At 45.4% G+C, this 18,129-nt stretch overlaps 1 protein-coding gene and 1 pseudogene across 3 annotated transcripts in view; one reads left to right on the top strand and one right to left on the bottom strand.

Annotated features, from left to right (window-relative positions):
* Positions 1 to 18,129, bottom strand: part of SPIDR (scaffold protein involved in DNA repair) — a 348,123-nt gene that overhangs the window by 18,876 nt on the left and 311,118 nt on the right. The gene's annotated exons all lie outside the window — the stretch shown is intronic.
* Positions 2,235 to 3,989, top strand: LOC309974129 (mortality factor 4-like protein 1; annotated as a pseudogene). Its single transcript has 2 exons — positions 2,235 to 2,245; positions 2,833 to 3,989. The product of its transcript is annotated as a mortality factor 4-like protein 1 (transcript).

The raw sequence follows: 18,129 nt of genomic DNA, 5'->3' as shown, positions 1-18,129 counted from the left end.
ACTCACAGACATAGACAACAAGCTTACGGTTACCAGAAAGGAAAGGGAGAGGTATAAATTAGGAGTTTGGGACTGACAAGACACACACTACTATATATAAAATAAACAACAAGGACCTATGGTATAGCACAGGAAACTACACTCAGTATATTGTAGTAACTATAATGGAAAAAAATCTGAAAAAGAATATATACATATCTGTACATGTATAACTGAACCATTTTGCTGTACACCTGAAACCCTGTAAATCAACTATACTTCAACTAAAAAAACTATAAAAAATTATGAGGCGATACCCGGAAGAGAGGCGGAAGAGAAATGGTTACACAGAAAATATTTAAGGACACGGAAACATATTCATGATACCCTGCTAAGTGAAAAGCAGACAACAAATTATAATGTCTCTCTCTCTCTAAAAGATAAAAAAATGTTGTTAGTGGTTATCTGAGTAGAACTTAAAGGTGACGTTTATTTTCTTCCTTTGGTTTATGTATTTCCTATATTTTGCAAAACAGATATGTGTCACTCATAGAATAAAAAAGTTATCGATAAGTTATCTAAAATAAAGAATATAGCCAGACACAAAAAGACAAATAGTGTATGAGTCCACTTATACGAGGTCCCTACACCAAACAAATTCACAGAGACAGACAGTGGTTAACGGGCTGGGGAGCTAGTGTTTCCTGGGGACACAGCTTCACTTTGGGAAGATGAGAAAGTTCTGGAGGTGGATGGTAGTGACGGTCGCACAACAATGTGAAGGTACTTAGTGCCACTTAAAAATAGCTAAGGTGGAAAATTTTATGTAATGTACATTTTACCACAATTTTAAAAATCCTGTTTTAGTTGCAAAAAAAAAAAAAAGAATATACATCATAAAGACTTCTTAGACTTTGCCTTAAGTTTCAGCAATGTTTAATCAATTTATTTATTTATTTATTTATTTATTTTTATTTTTGGCTGCACTGGGTCTTCATCGTTGGGTCTTTGTTGCTGCACGTGGCTTTCTCTAGTTGCAGCAAGCGGGGGCTACTCTTCGTTGTGCGCGGGCTTCTCATTGTGGTGGCCTCTCCCGTTGCGGAGCACAGGCTCCGGACGCGCAGGCTCAGCGGCCATGGCTCACGGGCCCAGCCGCTCCGCGGCACGTGGGATCTTCCCGGACCGGGGCACGAACCCGCGTCCCCTGCATCGGCAGGCGGACTCCCAACCACTGCGCCGCCAGGGAAGCCCTAAGAGCAAGTACTATTTTAAGTGCTTAGGATCCAGCGGTTAACAAAGTCGAAACACTCAGAACTGAGAATGAGCATCACGGAGAACAAGACTCAAAGCTTCCCACGGTCTTTCAGCCCCTCACACCAAACACAACAGAATTGTGGCCCGCAGGGCGTGGCCTACAGCCAACACCAAGATTCTGGGTCCAAATCAAGCACAAAAGCGGTAAGCGAAGGGGGACACACGAGGGAAATTCACTCTCTCCCTCTCCTGACAGCAGCTGTTTGTGTGGGTGACTGGACAGGGCTGGGCGACCAGGGCCAGTTGAGGTTCAGAGGCAGCTGGCTGGACACTGGGTGGACGCTGGGGGCCCGCTGCGCCTCTCTTCCGGGGATCATCCACCCGCTCCTGCCCTGAACATCCTGCTTCTTTCCACACAGCTCGCTGAAGGATAGGCACCGAAGCGCCAGCCCACATGAGGGATTGGAGACTCGGTGAACAAATAACCAGCACTCATACAGTCTCATACACACCCACACAACTTCTGAGAACCTTGCATAAACAAAGTCGTGTGGTGCATGGCATGTTGAGTTGGCTTTTGTCATTCAGCACAATGTATCTGAGATCCATCCAGCTGCTGTGGCATCAGCAGCTTGTCCCTTTTTACTGCTGAGCGCTATCCATGGTGTGGACGTGACACAGCTCGTTTACCATTCACCTTTGAGGAACATCTGGGTTGTTTCCAGTTTGTGGCTATTACAAACACTTGGGTACAGATTTTTGTGTGAATGCAGATATTTGTTTCTCTGGATAAATGCCCAGGAGTGCAGCTGCTCTGATAAGTATGTTCAGTTTTTAAAGGAACTGCCAACTCTGCTCCTGGGGGGCCACACCACCTTACACACCCACCTGCAACATATGAGAGATGGTTTCTTCACATCCTCACTGGCACCCGGTGCTCTCACTGTTGTTCACTTTAGTTTTTCACATTTAGTTGTTTAGGAGCATGGTAACATCTCACCATGGTCTTGACGTGCTTTTTCTTAAGAACAGTGACGTTGAACACCTTTCCATGTGTTTATCTGCCATGTGATGTCCTCTTTGGAAATGTCTCTTCATGTCCTTTGCCCATTTTCTAACTGGACTGCTTGTGTGTGTGTGTGTGTGTGTGTTTACTGTTGAGTTTTGAGACTTCATTATACAGTCTACGATACAAGGTTTGCAAATATTTTCTCACGGTCTGTAGCTTGTCTTGCTTTTGTTGTCACATCTCAGAACTCTTTACTCGATAAGTCCCAAAGGTTTTCTTTATAGTTTTATGTTTTATATTTAAACCTAAGATCTATTGTGAGGTATGAGATTTAGGCTGAGATTAATTTTTTGCCCATATATGTCCAGTTAGTTGAAGACTATCCTTCCTCCACCAAATTGCTTTGTTTGCACCTTGGTCAGGAATCATTTGGCCATAATCCCACAGGCCGCTTCCCAAGTTCTCTCCACTGATCAGAGAGTCATCCCTCCACCAATGCCGCAGTTTCTTGTAGCCATATCATAAGTTTTGAAATTGGGTGTGATTCCTCCCACTTTATCCTGTTTTCAAAGCTGTTTTATCTACTCTAGTTCCTTTGCATTTCCAAGCAAAGCCAATCAGAAGCAGTACGCAGAGGGCAAGATGAGAGGGGCTGCCCTGGAAGGAAGACTTCTGGTTTGCAACAGAAAAATGTTGGCGTGAAAACAAAAAAGAACAAACAGAAAACACCTGGAAATGGAGACAGTGGTAGTACGAGTGAGACACCTCAGTCTCCTCGCGAGGAAAGGGCCCGTGTAGCTTCTACTGTTGAAAATGAGGAAACATTCATGAACAGAGTTGAAATTAAAGTAAAGATTCCTGAAGAACTAAAACCATGGCTTGTTGAAGACCGGGACTTAATTACCTGGCAAAAAGAGCTCTTTTATCTTCCTGACAAGAAGAATGTGGATTCCATTCTAGAGGATTCTGCAAACTACAAGACATCTTGAAGAAACACAGAAAATAAGGAGTATGCTGTTAATGAAGTTGTGGCAGGGATCAAGGAATACTTCAGTGTAATGCTGGGCACTCAGCTGCTCTGCAAACATGAGAGACCGCGGTATGCTGACATCCTTGCAGATCACCCTGATGCGCCATGTCCAAGGTGCATGCAGCGCCACATCTACTGAGATTATTTGTACGTGTTGGAGCAATGCTGGCCTACACACCTCTGGATGAGAAGAGCCTTGCTTTATTACTGAATTATCTTCATGATTTCCTAGACCACCTGGCAAAGAACTCTGTTTAGTGCCAGTGATTATGAAGTGGCTCCTCCTGAGTACGAGTGGAAACCTGTGTGAGGTGCTTGTACGCCCCCATGTTTGGATCTCTGTAAACACATTTTTGTCAGTCCTTCTCTTGTACAAATGACGTACTTTGGAAACGTTAGTGTATAACAGAAATGATGTTTGTTTTCTGTTTGATTTTAAACAGAAAATAAAAGGGGTTACAGCTCCTTTTTTTCTTTTCTTTTTTTTTTCTTTTTTTATTTCAAAGTTGCTACCAGTGTTTTCAATGACGGACAACAGAGAGACGTACTGTAGAGTGTTTCACTGCTTAGCTGCCAAAGCTGCGTTTGAATGCTGGTGGTTCTATTCCTTTGACACTACGCACTTTTACAATATGTGTTAATGCTATATGACAAAATGCTCTGATTCCTAGTGCCAAAAGTTCAATTCAGTGTGTATAACTGAAAACACTCATCCATTTGTGCTCCCCGCTTTTTCATGGTGCTTACAGTGAAGAGCCCATCCTTTGCAAGTCATTCATGTTGTTCCTTAGGCATTTTATCTTTGCTCAGATTGTCAAAGAATGGTGGCTTGTTTCATGGTTTTTATATTTGTGTCTAATCACGTTTTAACATGATAGACACAATGCATTGTGTAGCTAGTTTTCTGGAAAAGTCAATATTTTAGAAATTGTTTTTCAGATCTTCAATAAATTTTTTCCTTAAATTTCAAAAAGAAAAAAAAAGTTTAGAATAGGCCTGGATATATCTACGAAAATTTTTGCTGAGACTTTAATGGGTTTTGCGTCAAGCCTATACCATCTTTTGGGGAGAACTATAGCATCTTTACAATGTTGAGTCTTCCACTCCACGCACATTGACACCTTTCCATTTATTTAGATCTTCTCTGATTTCTTTAATCAGTGTTTTGTAGTTTGCAGCATACAAGTCCTGACATGTTTTGTTAGATTTATACCTAAATACTCCTTTTTGGGCAACTGTAAATGCTGTATTTTTAATTTTGGTTTTCAAGGGTTCATTGCCAGTATATAGAAATGTGACTGACTTGTGAATGTTAATCTTGTATGCTGCTACTTTGCTGAACTGACTTACTAGTTTTAGGAATTTTTTTTTTCTTTTGTAGATTCCTTGGGATTTTCGACATAGACCATCATGTCATCCAAAGTAGAGACAGTTTTATTTCTTCCTTTCTGTCTTTTTCCTTTTCCTTGCCTTATTGTGATGGTTAGTCTATTTAGTACTTTTAAAGTACCCTACCAGAATCTAACATTTAACTTCAAACACACTGATATAGAAAAAAAACTCTGAGAGGACATCCAGGACAGCAAATACGATAAACAGCACGTGAAGAGTGTCAGGGTGTGACGCTGGCGACAGAACGCTGGCAAAGCTGGATGAAGAGAAAAAGGCTGACACTTAAAGGTCACGTGCAGACCAATTTCTCTCATTTCTTCTGTCTTTCTCCCCACCCCCCAGCCCGATGATGAAACTACTCAAAGAAAAGCTGGGCCAGGACAACAAAAACTACTAATCCAGGTGGACTTGCAGAGAAAAAACAAACACACCCCCTTGTCATTCTCTGCACATCTGCTTGAAGCTAAACGCCTGCTTTTACCAACTGGACTGGCCATCTTGGTGACTTCAGAAAGTGGTAGAATACTACTGAGAGAGAGTCAGACTTTTATTATCTATTTGCTAAGTCTGGGAAAGTCTAAATTTCAAATACTCTTTGTCTTCCATATAACCTTGTGAACAAATAATGGAGAAAGGATACCTTAATTTCCTCAAGAAACAGGTCATAATCTATCTGCCAACAGGCTTTTACTGCAGCTGCCTTCACTAAATCTTAGACTTTTAGAAAAATTACCTAAAGATGAACTTTCCTAGTGGGAAAGGTGGGTAAACTTGAAAAGTGACCTTTGCGAAGGCAAACGCGGCTGGTGACTGGAGTGCCCTGGAGGGAGCCGAGCACACTCCCCCAGACAGTCCCTGTGGCCCAGGACCCAGGGCCTCCTCTAGGGCGGGCTCAGCTCTTCCACTCTCTCCAAGGCAAAGGCCGCCTCTGAGTGTGACCAGCTGCTCCAAGTGTTAAGAGGTGCCTTCTCGCACATCTTCACTTGGGGAGACCCCCCAGGAGAGCCGGAGGAGGCTGGCCGCACCACACTCTTTGAATCTAACTGGACTGCTTGAGACTTGGGACCGCAGCAGAGGTGGCAGGTCAGCGGGAATACTGCTCCTCAGGGCCAGGCCTCGGGGCTCCCACTCCCCGTGCTTCTGGAGCTGGGTGTTCGCTCTGGGGGGCCTGGAGCCTGATGGGGCACAGAGCGGACGCCTTCATCTGCACTGCAGGTGAGTCCTGAAACCTCCTGGCCCCGCTGTGCTCCCTGCAGGACTCTGATGCTCCCACTTCTAAACCTGCAGCGGCTGAGGCGGGTGGGAGCAGCGCAGGCCTTCTGGGAGGGTGCAGCAGCACGAGGTGGCTAGAAACAGCCAGCCGTCTGGGACACATGCCTTCTACAGGCTGGGACACAAGCCTGGCTGGCTGAATACCTTGTTCATGCGCAAAGGCCTTGGGGTATTGATTAAAACAAAACAAGACAACATTTTCCAACTCATTTGCAAGTAAAAAAATTACAAATACAGAGCACTGTAGTTAACTTCAAAAACATTTTCTATTTTGTTGTTTTTTTGTGGTACGCGGGCCTCTCACTGCTGCGGCCCCTCCTGCTGCGGAGCACAGGCTCCGGACGCGCAGGCCCAGTGGCCATGGCTCACGGGTCCAGCCGCTCCGCGGCATGTGGGATCTTCCCGGACCGGGGCACGAACCCGTGTCCCCCGCACTGGCAGGCGGACTCCCAACCACTGTGCCACCAGGGAAGCCCTGATTTGTTGTTTTAATAATTACCAGCTCCGTAAGAGAGAAAAAAGTGCTGCAAAGATTATTAAGGGTTAGTACACAGATAGAGATACTTACCTGGAGTAAAGTTACTGATTTCTTAGAATGAGAAAACCCATTCTGTTGCCTGCATTTTGTTGTTTGTGGGATATTCTGGAAGCTGTAAAAATCTAAGTAGAAAATACACAAATGAGTCACAAAGGGAGGAGACCGACTTGAGGCCATCTCCGAAAAAAGTCTCACAAATTCAGCGTAAGAGTCTGAAATGATGCCCACATGCAGGTGTCTCTCCTGGACGGACGAGAGCCCAGGTTTGCCCTCCAGGGAAAACGATCAAGCCGAGACCCCACATCAACTGCTGAATTTCTGGCTGAGAAAGGCAGCCTCTAACCCTTAACCCGACGCTCTCGGCTGCTCTGACAAGAGGAAGAGGACCGGGGCTAGTCCTGGGGCAGCCACGGCAGGGCTGCCTGGCGCAAAGAAGAGGCCACGAGAACAGAGTGTGCCTGAGGACGACAGCAAGAGGAGTTTTAGGAACATCAGAGATAGACGGGGAAGGAGCAGGGGCTCTGGCCTCACCACTACCCGAAAGGATGCTGAATGTACATATTTCACACTGATTTTATAGACTGGCGCAGCCTCCCTGTACCGAGGGTGACGGCCAGTGTCGCCTGGAAGCAGGTCCCCGGCTGCAGCCCATGGGGAGGAAGCACGGCGGAGAGCTCTCCCTGAGCTCACCAGGTTGTTCCCCGACACGCCTGCTCACCAGGCCTCTTTTCTATGTTATTTTAGAGTTATTTTTCCATCTGATACTGCCTCATCTAACTACTCCCAAATCTTCACCGGATAATCTAAGACTGCCTGAATCACTTTCTTTTGGGTGTGGGTGGAGTGGAATTTGCTGCAGAAGATTTAAACCACAATGGTGACGTCACCCTCAAGATGGGACGCAACCTGTTCACTGAGTTAATTCATCCTCAGAGATCTCAGAATATTTTTTTTAAACGAAGCATTTATATTGGTTGTAAAATGTTCCTAAAATTTCTCCGTACAGTTGCTAATTTCTCTGTACCTACTGTTATGTAGTACTCATGGCTTTCTAATAAGACAGATTACCTGGAGATGGAATATTTCAGACCAGGGATTCTGGGTCTGTAAGACCCTTTCAAGGGAACCGCAAGGCCAGAACTATGTCCTGAGACCTTATTTCCCCTTCTCTCGTGAGTGTACAGTGGAGTTTTCTAGAGGCTACACTATGTACAATACAGGACTGACTGAATGCAGAGCAGAGATGACAATCCATCGTTTTCTGTTAGTCCAGACATTAAAGAGATCTGCAGAGAACATAAAATAAGGCTACTCTTCTCACTAAGGTTGTCTTGGTTTAGAAAATATTTTTCATAAAAATTCTATTTGTTATTATTTAATGGGTTTATTTTTAGGATTTTTAGGTGAACTAATAAATATTTAATTTTTTCCATTTTATTTTCTAATATAGTAGTTATTGATCAATATAACCACATTTAAAAAATCTCCTTGGGGGTCTCAGTAATTCTGACGAGTATTAAGGGGTCCTGAGACCATGAAGCCTGGAAGTGCGCCACTCAAGATCCACTCTCTACCATCTGCCTCCCTCCCTTCGTCTCCCTCTGTGCCCTCGACTGTCTTCCAGAAGGTAGCTTGTGTCACCTTACGTCCTTTTATGTCACTCTCATACACACACGAGACAACCTCGAATCAACTAAACAAACTTTTGCCTTGATACTGAAATGCATTTCCTTCAGAGGTTTGGCTGCCAGAGCAGACACTACCAGATGGCCCAGGAGATCATGAGTAAACTGATGGGAGCCATGGCAACCTTGAGATCCTGAGGAGGTTAGATAATCAGCGACTAAACTACATCATTATGCTGGTGAGACAGGAAAATGGGGCAGTCACTTTGGAAAACACTTTGGCATCGACCCAGCAATCCCACTTCTAGCTATCTACCCAAGAGAACCGAAGACTTATGTCCATATGTGCATCGTGAATGTTCATAGCAGTATTACTATTCATGACAGCCAGAAAGTAACATGGAAGCAACCCAAATGTGCATCAACTGATGAATGGATAAATAAGTCTGGTATATCCATACAACAGAGTATCAGGCAGCCATAAAAAGGAGTGAAGTACTGACACACGATACAACATGGATGAACCTCGAAAACATGATGCGCAGTGGAAGAAGCCAGGATGGTTCCTTTATACGAAGTGTTCAGTATATGCAAATTCACAGAGACAGAGTGCAGATTAGTGGTTGCCAGGGGCTGGAGGGTGAGGAGTGACTGCTCGTGGGGAAGGCGTTTCTTTTGGGGGTGATGACACTGTTTCTGAATTAGACAGTGATGGCATCATGTCGGTCGGGCATTCTGACCTCAGAGACCACTCTCTGCTAAGAATATTCCACAAATACCTTATAGATGTGGGGAATTACTAAACATTTTCCAAGGCTAGTTCAATGAATTTCAGGACAATATTTTTCAAATTTTATTCAACAGATAGAGAAACTGAAGAAAGGAAATTAAAGACACACACCTGAAATTAAGCCTTCTGCACTATCTCTTTGAACCACTGCTTAAATTAGATAACTATGAAAGATAAATTTGTAACTTTGGAAGGCCGCACATTTTGTAGGCTATCTGCTAGTAATATTAAAAAATATCTTTCCTAATCTAGATTCTTTCCTCAAGATCTAGGATATAAAAATATTAACTAGCGCAACTTTGTATTATAAAACGACTTCTTTTTTTTTTGAGGTACGTGGGCCTCTCACTGTTGTGGCCTCTCCCGTTGCGGAGCACAGGCTCCGGACGCGCAGGCTCAGCGGCCATGGCTCACGGGCCCAGCTGCTCCGCGGCATGTGGGATCTTCCCGGACCGGGGCACGAACCCGTGTCCCCTGCATCGGCAGGCGGACTCTCAACCACTGCGCCACCAGGGAAGCCCATAAAACAAGTTCTTTGCACATTTCTGTTCTACCTCGGCGGGAAATCACACACACACACACACACACACACACTCTCACACACACACACACACACACACACACACTCAGCTACAAGGGAAGGAAGGAATTCTTGCTGCATGCTGCTATCTGGAACTGCAGACAGTTCTTAGGCTGGTCTCATTCCCAGGTGGTCCTTATCATTTCAAAAGTGTCACATGATCTACTCACCAGGGTGGAAGCAGGAACAGCCACATTCCACATAAAATCTGTCAGCCCAGGTTTTCTGACAGATGCGTATACTTTCGACCAAACGCTATCACCAGTGCGCTCTGATACCTGAGACAAACCTGTCTTCTCAGTCTATTCTATTACCATGAGCTCACATGTGAAGTAGCCTCCCTTCATGCACTCTTCCAAAGACAGCCTGCTGTTCCCATTGGGAACACTATAAAGAAAACCACGGAGGAAACCAGAGGACTGCAGTGATCTTGGGGGGACGGGGCGTTACCAGGAGGAGCACGCTGGGGGTGATGCCTGGACACCCAGCACATTTTGTTCCTTGAATTTGGTGGTGGCTTCATGGGTGGCCCTACCAGTCATTCACTGCGCTCTGCAACTGGGGATCGCCCATACGTCTGTCGTGTTTCCCCATAAAGAACCGTAAAGAAGGAGACAGGAGCGCACACACTGACGTCTGTTGCTGCGAAGAGGCAGAAACTGGAAAGGGACACCCTTAAAGACACCAAAGGGAAAAGCAACCATTCTTCTTTGTTTACAGACATGCCTACGTTCATGAGAAAGATGTGGAGTGAACACCAGTGGAGAGGGGAGTATTAAATTCCCTTTACTCTTCGTGTGACTTATTTTTACAGCAGCAACCAGTGAAAGCAGCGGCTGTCCTACTACCTCCCTTGCACATAATGCTGAAATGCCTGATCTGAGGCTGCTCACAACATGCAGTCCCGGTCCAGGTCCAGGGGCCTTCGGGACCATCCTCTCCACTGTCAGTGATTCTAGGGAGAGGAGCAAATTCTCTTGCTTTAAAAAAAAAAACAGTAATGAAAATGATCTTTCTTAAAAGTCATATTTTCATTAATAAGTGTCTAAGTAAACAGAAAAGAAAAATGCCGAACTGGACCTGAGGCCCCCAGTGTCATTATTTCCTACGGATCTGATGCTCCTCCTGGCCACTCAAGATAATTCCAGCACAGACGGCTCACTGCTGTTGTTTAACAAAAACAATGGAAAACACCAAGAATCTAACATCCACACCCCTGACAAGAAATGGTCAGATTTCTGACTTGAGGGCCGGGGATTATGACTATAAAGCAAATGGGAAATTTACAGAAATGAATTCCCCTAAAACTGTAAGTAATTACGTGTAGGCTGTAGCACCAAAGATGCAGGCGCTGGACTCTGACGGACCGGGCTCCAGGCCCACCTCACAGACGTGCAGCCAAGTTATTACTTAGTTTCAGGAGCTTGAGGGTCTTTATTTAACAACACAATAATTTGTTTTTCAATAAAGACTAATTTATTTTGTCCTGAATTTGGCGGTGGCATCACGGGTGATGCCTGTAGTGAACTATAGTGAATGATGCCACCACCTAATCTGCCATCTAGTTGGAGAGTTGAAGGAAAGGAAAGAGGGGCTGCAGTGACAGTGAAACTTCTTTTCTTTCCACTTCCGTGTCCCACGTGAAAAGACAGGCATTTCACTGGCAAACTTATGAAGATTTAAGAGTATTCTACCTATGATAAAAATGCGTAAGATTCTGCAAATTTGAGAAGGCACTTAATGAAGCATAATTAAGGATTTGCACTTCATATGTGAGATTAACAAGGAACACCCCACTTAGCTTCTGAATCACATGACCCAGGGCCCTCACAATAACGGCTACTGCCACAGGCTGTTACCCTGAGAGAGGGAGAGAAAGAACCTTACTGATGTGTGCAATGTTCAGAGCTGCAATCAGTCCTCAATGCCTACTTTCCAACCACGTGGCCCTAGGAGCTGGCTGGGGGCTGGGTGGCCCGACACACCACCTCCCAATTTTGAACAGAATAGCTCCACATTGGTTTGTTATTAACACGGAGCTTCCTCTTTGGATTCTATTTTTTTAAAGTTCAAAAGTTTTAAAACTACTGGTCCCCTACTGGTAGGTAATTATGATTTTTGTGAGAATAGTGCAGGGAGAGGGGGAGTATTGAGATTTGTAAGAGAAGGAATGAATGAAAAAGCAAAAAAAAAAAAAAAAAAAAATTCCTGCCCATTTGCTGAATTCCAGACTTACTGTGCTGCCAGGTGAATTCACCAGATAAATTACTAACCTGGAGGGACAGGGAGCAGTTGCTTTTATGTTCTTGTATCAGATCTTCCTTCTGGTTTCTTTGATCCCTGTTTTAACTAAATCTCTCTGTACTTTTTAACTCCACTGGCTTCATTACCCATTCTCTCCCATTATTATCAGATAATTGACAAGGCCAGCAATTTCCAACAGGATTTATTTTCTTTCCTGGAAAAAAATGGAACACTCCCAACTTCTAGTTATAGTTCTTCTAAGTTACTCATCTTTCTCTTCCTGTTTTATTTGTAAAAACAAGACAAGAAAGACTTACATCAATGTTGGCCAGAGTTTTACTTTTCAGTTAATTAGAAAAGAGAAACAGAGGAGGAGGAGGGAGGGAAGAACCACTACTTCTGCATGTTTTAGGGTGTGCAGGGCCGCTTCCGCGTGTGAGCTCATCAAACCACCCAACCCCGGGGGGAGGCAGAGCTACTTGTCCTGCTGACCACTGAGGGTCAAGATGCGACTCAGGGGCAGTGGTTCCAAGGCCCCCAACTTCCCCTCTGATGCCTCCGTTCAGTGACCAGCGACGCTCCCTCCAGAAGCTTTGGGTTTGCTTCTGAACAGCAAGTCCCCTCGCATCAGCCAGGCCGACACAGCCAAATCACCCCAAGTGAACTGGGTTCTACTCTGTCCCCCAGTCACTGGGGGAAGGTGGTGGAGCAAGGGGGTAGCCCTGAGCCACTTCTGAGATTGCTACTGAAAGAATTCTTATGTGGCCAAGAACTACTGGCACAGTTTGCTTTGGTTCAGACTTGATTTCTTAGTCAGGTATTTACTGAATGCTCTATTAACTGCTACGGAGGACATGAGGACACCAGGCTAGATAACACTTGGCTCCAGCATGACAGTCTATTTTTGGTCAGAAGATAACAGGAATGAACTTATGGGTGGGAACGTGCTCTTCCATGGGTGTCTGCCTAGCAACCAGATGAACCTACAAGTCACACCCTGAAGGCCTTCTCGGCGAAGCCCCACCCACTCCAGCAAAAATCTTCTTAGACTGTCAGTGCTTCCCCACTGGAAAGTCAGACTGAACTGTGAGTTCATCCCTGCGTCCACACCCAGGTGCTGTGTTAACGAATGACTGAGGGAGAGAGACATGCAAGGACCAGTCAGAGCAGAACTTCTTTACCTAACTGAGGGAAGGGTGAATTTATTTTTACTGGATAGTTTTTGAAACACTATTAGGTCAGTAATCTTGACAACAGTTAACGCTTGGCCTACACAGCTCAAAGGTCTCTTTCAGGAGGTCTGCGGTTCTCTTCCCTCCTCTTCCTGTGATCAACCTGGTGGGTGTGTCAGGCCTTTTGTAATCTGCTGGTGTTCCCCTTTGTCAATGTCTCTATCACTGATTAGGTAGATAGATATACAATAGTTTTCTTAAGGATTGTTCATTGAACAATAAAGGTAATGACTGATTTAGAGGGGTGCCCATTTTACTAAACATATATCCTAATTTCCCCAAAATAACCCTTATGGTTAAGGTTAAATAATCGGCATTTGCTTTCTGAGCCCCTATTCCCTAGTTGGGTCTTTTTGAGATATGTGAAATTATGCCCAGATGTTTCATTTAGAAACAGTTCTTCTCCAACTGGACTTATGAAACATTTGTAGTTGTTTTTATAACTCAGTGTAAACACTTTTTAGGCAGTCAGTTCATCCCCGCCCCCTTTAAGGACTGAGGTGAAATTCACTCAACATAAAATTAACCATTTTGAAGTGCACAGTTCAGCGGCATTTAGCACATGCACAGTGCTGTCTAGCCCCAGAATGTCGCCATCACCCCATCAGACCCTGTGCCCGTCAGCGGTCACTCCCTGCTCCCCTCCTCCTGGCCACCCCCAACCTGCGTCCTGCCACCATGGGCTTGTCTGTTCTGTTCGTTTCATATAAACGGGATCCTACAACGTGTGGCCTTTTGTGTGGGCTTCTTTCACTCAGCACCATGTTTCACACGGGTCAGTGCTTCGTTCTTTTCGGGCAGTTCTTTGAGCATCACTGGTTTCAGGATTTAGTACATTCTCTTTCGGTGACATTTTACTCTCCTGCCACTAACTTGGGTGGTGAACCTACCGGCAACAATTTTATTTTTCAAAATGATGAAAGAATTCTTAAGTATGTCCCCTTAAAAGAGGATTTCCAACCACAGCAATGAGCAAAAAGATTCTGGACCTCAAACCCCAAGGGAATTCTGTCTCTTTAAGAGGCAGCCTTTCTGAAGAGGGGAACTCAAAGGAAGGAAATTGCCACTGAAGTTTCTTTCCCCAGGAGAGCTCTCACCACTGCTTATTTCCTGTTAAAGGAGCAACTGAGATGATCCCTCCACAACGACCCTAACCCACACGCATCGACTTGTGCTGGACGATCCCTAAAAACTCCCTTTGCTGCACCTCCATGTACGTGGGTCACACAGGGTCTCCCAGGAGACCAACGCCCTGGTGCCCAAAGTCACAGTGGAGCCTGACCTCTGACCAGTCACCCTCACCTGATCCAGGCCCTCCTCCATAAGATGGGATCCCATCCTGGATAAAGTGCTTTCACAACAACCTCAGGCGTTACCCACTAGACTTATTAGTGAGAAGGACCCAGGGTCTTGAGTCCAAGGTGCACAAAAGGCGTGGTCCTCACCCTGCACTGGACACTGGTCTTGGGACCAACTTAGTCTCTATTCTTCCCACTAAAATTGAGCACCAATAATTACTGCTCAGAAAGTACAAGTGTACACATTCAAATCTCGTTGAGAAGAATCTAAGATGAACCCAAGCAGACAACGAATGTGCATTCCACAAATACTTATTATGAGCCTCTCGAGTGCCAGGAATTGAGCCACATACAAGAAACACAATGGTGAGCGAGAAACAGAGCCTTATGATGGGAAGGGCAGCCTCAGACACTGGCCACGAGGCGTCCTAATCCACAATGGTCTACACCATGCAGAGGGGCAAGACCAGGTCTGCATGTCAAGAGACCGCTGGGACTCAGAGCTGAGCAGCTGGGACACAGCACGGGCCAGCTGGGGGAGCCATCCCAGGGCTCCTCAGACCACTGTTAACGCTTGTGTATTATTGCTAAAATGTCACTCAAGTTTACATGACAATATACCCCTCTGGTGGGACACAGGTCCTGAGAATCCCACACAGCCCTGAGCACTGGACCCAAAGCAGCGGCTGCAAGAGACAAAGGCGCCACCCGGAGAACGGGAGAGTGCTCTGCCCCCCCCCCCGCCCCCCCCAACCCCGGGCCAGACCAACAGCCCTAAGGGCACCGGGCTGGGGAGCAGCATGGGGGCTTCGAGGGCCTTCTGTTTCCTGACCATGGGGTTAGTTTGTGATCATGCTAACTAAGCCTGGCTTCTAACTTAAAGTTTATCAGTACTTAATCTGTTACCTTTAAAACAAAAGCTGGCATTTAAACAGTAACTATTAATCGGACCATTCTCTGAAATACACCCCCCTCGACGTGCCCAACCCCTCACTCTATCCTCAAAGCTGACCAGATGGACCCGCTCCAGGGGGTGAGTGGACGGCTAGATCAGGGGGCGTGTCCTCCCGCCCTCCTGTCCTCAGCCCCAGGCCCCTCCCGTTCTCTTCAGGGTTCCCAAATCTGAACCCGCCCTCTGAGCCGGGCAAAGTGGCTGCTCTGTAACTGGCACTCGCCGGCTGGTGTCTTTCGAGACCTCCTCCTGGCTCTCCTGCTGGTCCATGAGCTCTGGGAGAAGGGGGCTATTTTACACTCCTGGCATCACCACAGCTCCCAGGAGAGCGCCACCCACCCCCCTGGCCCCCGAAGCTACTGGAAGTTAAAAATCAGTGGTGATGCGTTCTTCCTTCTCCCGCCCTCAACTGCCGCAGAAGTTTCCAAATCTGCACCCCTGCCCAATCCCTCCTTCTATTTCAAAGCTATTAAAAGTACAAGAGTAGAATAATCTTAACTCTATTTTCATTTTTATTACCTCTTCTTCTCTCAAAAACTCCTAGGGGCCCTAATTTTCTCTTGGATCAATGCAGAATCCCTAATAATAGGATTTAAGGCTTTGTCTAGCTGACTTTTTATTTCAGTATATTGTGGTTTCAGATAAATCCCAAAACTCTAGCACAGCAGCAACCAGCCAGGGGCATAGCACAAAGAGGTCCTAAATATTTAACGAACAGATGACTGAATTATACTTTCTCCTAATCCTACTTTCATGTCTTCACAGATAACATCTTACCAATTTGAGGAAAAGACCAGCCATTTAAGGCCCCATCACTTAAAGCAACAACCGCCCAGGATCCCTGGGCAGGTCTAGTCTCCAGTTCAAAAGGAGGCAATTCATGGTCAAAGATCTTGTTAGTTGCTTCCCTGTCATTCTCAGCACTCAGATAGACCCCTCTGTATACGGTGAGTGCTGACTAAATGCTCTGCAACAGTCTTCTCCAGTACGTTACTCTTAAAGAGATCTAAATAAAATAGTCACTTATACATTAATAATGTATTTTAGACAGATTAGTGGCTTTTGTTTTAACAAGTAGGAACATAAGTATTAGCAGGACTTTGAATTGAAAGAGGTTCCTCTCCCCCGCCAAAAATATGCTAACTATATTTTCCATACTTATAGGATTAAGATGTTGCAGAAAATCTTTTTTCCCTCAGTATTACCCTATCACATAAAAAAAAGAGCACATAATAATCAGCAATAAAAAGATAAAGCTCATACACAGAACTAAGACACAAAAGTAAAGTGAGTTTTCAGCCTGTCTGACCTCTAAACTGTTGCAGAGGCCACCTGGGAGGACAAAGGTCAGGGGACACGCCTCAGCCCCTGGACAAACAGCCTGGAGTCCTCCAGGGACGCAGAGAGCCAGGGAGAGGCACATGCCTCAGCAGTGTTGTTTTAAAATGGTCTTTTCCTTTACATCCAGGGTATTTTTCTGACTCTTCTCACCCTAACGAGTCAGTATGGACACACAACTCCAAAAAGCGGTCAGAGAAATGCGACAGACATGACAGCTGTTTTCCTGCAACTCTTCCCAAGGCGGCAGGTGAACAGGGTGGGACGCCCTGCACAGGCCCAGCCCCAAGGCCGCCAGTCCACCCAAAGCGCCACAGGGAGCAGTGACTTCCGTCACTGTGACTGTGGACCAGATGAGACCGGGGAGCTAAGATTTCAAAGGCTCCGCGATCAGCCCAAACGTAAAACTATCTTCCAAATGGCAAAAAATAATTTTCTATATTAGATATTGGAATTATATAATTATAATTAATCATTTTAGCTTGAATTCTGGGAACTAAGTGTATTTCGTTAAGGTTTATCAGAAATATATTTTGTTAAGGTTTATGAGAGTTGCTATGAAACACAATAATTGGGGGGGAAGAAAAGAGACAATTTGTGTTTACTGGGCCGTGGATGGATGACTGACAGTGGATGATGTCACTAATAGGCAATTATAACATTCAGCATTCCAAAACTATTTAATAATTTGTTTTGAAGAAATACAGCTTCCAAAAGAACAAAAAGACAATCTTAATATTTATTTGGATAGTTGCATGCTAAAATAAAGTTAAACACATAGGATAAAGAAATTAATTCCAACCTAAAAAAGTATCCAATACTTTGTCAAATTTTAGTCCAACTTAAAAATGGATGGGTTCCAAAAGTTTGTAAATGAATTATTCAGAATAGTCAGTGCATTTCCCGTGGAAAAAACATTTCCTATGGCAATGTTGTAAATAGTAGCAAGGCTTCCAGTGTAACCCACAAAAACCAGATTAAACATTAGGTACACATATGGCTGTATAGCATCATGGTAGCAAAGCATGTACTTTTTAGAGCAAAGCCCCTGGACCCCTCCTGGCTCTGTCAGTCCCCATGAGTATTTCCCTGGAGTTGGGTCCCCAGTCGCCAGCAGGAAGTACGTCCCCAGGAGTGGACTCCTCTGGCCTGCAGGACACCAGGACACCTGCCAGCTGGAGGGGCTCCACTGAGGCGCCCGAGATGGGGAGCCCCAGTACCCCGGCGTGCTCAGGTGCGAGGCTGGTGCCGAATGTATGTCAGGGAGGTCTACACGGCCCCGGTGGGGTTAATGCCGTCAGGCCAACGCCACAGCAGCACCTCACTTACCACCACTACACACGGTCTTTCCAGATGCCTGTGATTCTGAAACTGAGGACTACATGGGGTTCAGCCTTCGAAACGATAAGGTTCATGTGACCCACTTAAGCTTTCCAAATACCTGGGCAGCTCCCTCCCTAATCCATAAAGCAATTCCACTGTAACACAGCCTCCCTGTAAGCAAAAGGAAGCATTTGTTAGGAGAGCCGAGTGTACATGAATCAATGCAGGGCTCACAGGGGCCTGTCCTTCAGGAAAACAGGGTCCTGGGTGGAG

The sequence above is a fragment of the Leucopleurus acutus genome, assembly GCF_964270905.1.
Source record: "Leucopleurus acutus genome assembly, chromosome: 17".
Lineage (NCBI taxonomy): Eukaryota > Metazoa > Chordata > Mammalia > Artiodactyla > Delphinidae > Leucopleurus > Leucopleurus acutus.
The sequence above is the reverse complement of the archived record's forward strand: the minus strand, read 5'-3'. Positions and strand labels throughout refer to the sequence as shown.